Genomic DNA, 2,085 nt, shown 5'->3' on the forward strand with positions numbered 1-2,085 from the left:
ATTGCCCGTCTTCAGTTGAAGATTGGAAGATGGCTCACCACCATAGAGCTACAGGGTCCTCAATTTAAGCTTGGAAAAGTTGGCGGGGGAAGGGGGGATGGCATGTAAAACAGAGCCCGCCCTTTTGTTAAAGGCACTATTAAGAAATTGTTCACATAACATATCTTTGGCCAGACCTTGGTCACTGAGCCACTCTAAACTACAAGATAATTAGAAACTTTTGCCTTGATTTTGAATATTAACATGCCAACCAATAATTTGTATATTCTGTTACTAAAGAAAAGGAGAAATAGATATTAGGGACATCTGCAAGTCTCTGCCAGACTTTGAACAATTTTTAGTATTTAAACGAAGTTCAGTCTTACTGTTCCTGGAAGAAGCAGAAAATGCCTTGTCTTTTATTAGCCAAAACACCTGATCCCAAACAATGGAACAGCAGTCCACCCCAGGAGATATGAAATCGACTTCTGTTTTAATTATCTGACAGATTATTCTCAGACCAGCATATTCTCATCTCAAATCCAGAAACGTCTGACTGAAAAAAATCTGGGTGTCATGGAAGCCTGAATTCTGTGCCCACTATTCATTCTGCAGAGAAATGAGAGCAAGCTACAATAGGACACATGATTTTATGTTGAAGATAATGCAGGAGGAGAGAACTTCCTCTCTTTTGCCTGATAGATCATGAACCACACAGACTGAGAACAAGAGAGGTGATATAAATGATCAAAAAACCTGCCGCTTTCTTTGGACTCTGAGTGTGTGATAAGCTGAAGCCCATGTACCTAATTAGTGGCAGATGGAATGGCATTTATGTAGTCTGATTCTCAGTTAGGTGTTTTTCCCTTCATACCAAAGTGCCTCCAAAATGGCAACCTGTATCAATAAAAACACAATGAGAATGCTCAGGTTATTATATTGATAATCCAAAAAATCCCATCGGGGGAGGAGAGTTGAGAGTAAATATCCAGTGAATAGTAAAGAGGCTTATACTTTTCGGCAATATACAATTTATGAGAACAGGACTGTTGTATGTTTTGTCTACACTATCCCTGTCATATATTAGGCACTAAAAAAATCTGTGGAATTAATGAATAGATTTGTTTCATACAACCACCAGTCTCTACCTCAAGCTCAAACTTTGCAGACTCTGTGAGACAGCTCTTGATGGACCAGAGGCAGCAGAGTGCAAGAGCAAAGTACTTGAGGGTGGCCTCCCAATCAGGCCCCAGTAGCCAGAGTACAGCTGGGCCCCCCTCCTCCATTGGAGCAGAGTGGACCCCTCTAATCACAAGCACACACCAAGCATTCAGAGTTTTCTCCCAGAAACATGTCCCTTGAACGTCTAAAGATGTTTTATTTTCCCTGCTGCCTTCTTCTCCCAATCTTTTCCATTTCTCTTTAGAAACAATAATCAGCTTGGTCCTTCTCCTCTCTTACCACACCCAGAAGATTTAAAAAATAGAAAAATTTCTTAAAGTAATGAGTAATTCAACACTGAAACATTCTCTGGTAATTCAGTATGACCAACAGTCCCCTGATCATATGTTGCATCCTACCAACCCAACTGTAAAATTCCCAGTTCACCAGAGAAGCTTGTGATGGACTAGAAAAAGCAAACTGTCAAAGCATTGTGGATCTACCTCTATTCCAGAAAGAAAAAATGAAAGAGATGAGGGCAAAATAGGAAAAGACAAGTAACGTACATTGATGGTGCTTCTATAATAATAGTAAGTCAAAACTGTTGAGTATTTTGCAGTTAAGACAATTCCATGGTACACATAATTAAATTGAGACAAATATTCCTAAGTGGATTGTTTAATATCATGCAATTTATACATTTTATAGCATGGAACTAGACTGAAGTCCAAAAATGTCATGTTCTTGTCAATACATCATGCTACCTTTTAACAGATCAACATGAATTCTGAAATACTATATCTTCTGTGGATCCACTGAAAGAAACAGTTGTTTAAAACTGTGGTATTGTTGCCTAATAATTTATCACCTGATAGATGTTACAGTAATTTAATAAGAATAATATGCTAAAGTTCATGAATAGCTACTTTTTCCATTCTGCAGGCC

General features: G+C 38.4%; 1 long non-coding RNA gene across 1 annotated transcript in view; it reads right to left on the reverse strand.

The window, feature by feature from the left end:
* Positions 1-744: 744 nt before the first annotated feature.
* The window catches only part of LOC107184937, a 38,271-nt gene continuing 36,930 nt past the window's right edge, over positions 745-2,085 (reverse strand). The window contains exon 3 of the long non-coding RNA XR_001515841.1: positions 745-876. This is a non-coding gene — a long non-coding RNA (uncharacterized LOC107184937). The remainder of the gene's footprint in view (positions 877-2,085) is intronic.

Source organism: Myotis davidii, unplaced genomic scaffold, assembly GCF_000327345.1.
Source record: "Myotis davidii unplaced genomic scaffold, ASM32734v1 scaffold44, whole genome shotgun sequence".
Lineage (NCBI taxonomy): Eukaryota > Metazoa > Chordata > Mammalia > Chiroptera > Vespertilionidae > Myotis > Myotis davidii.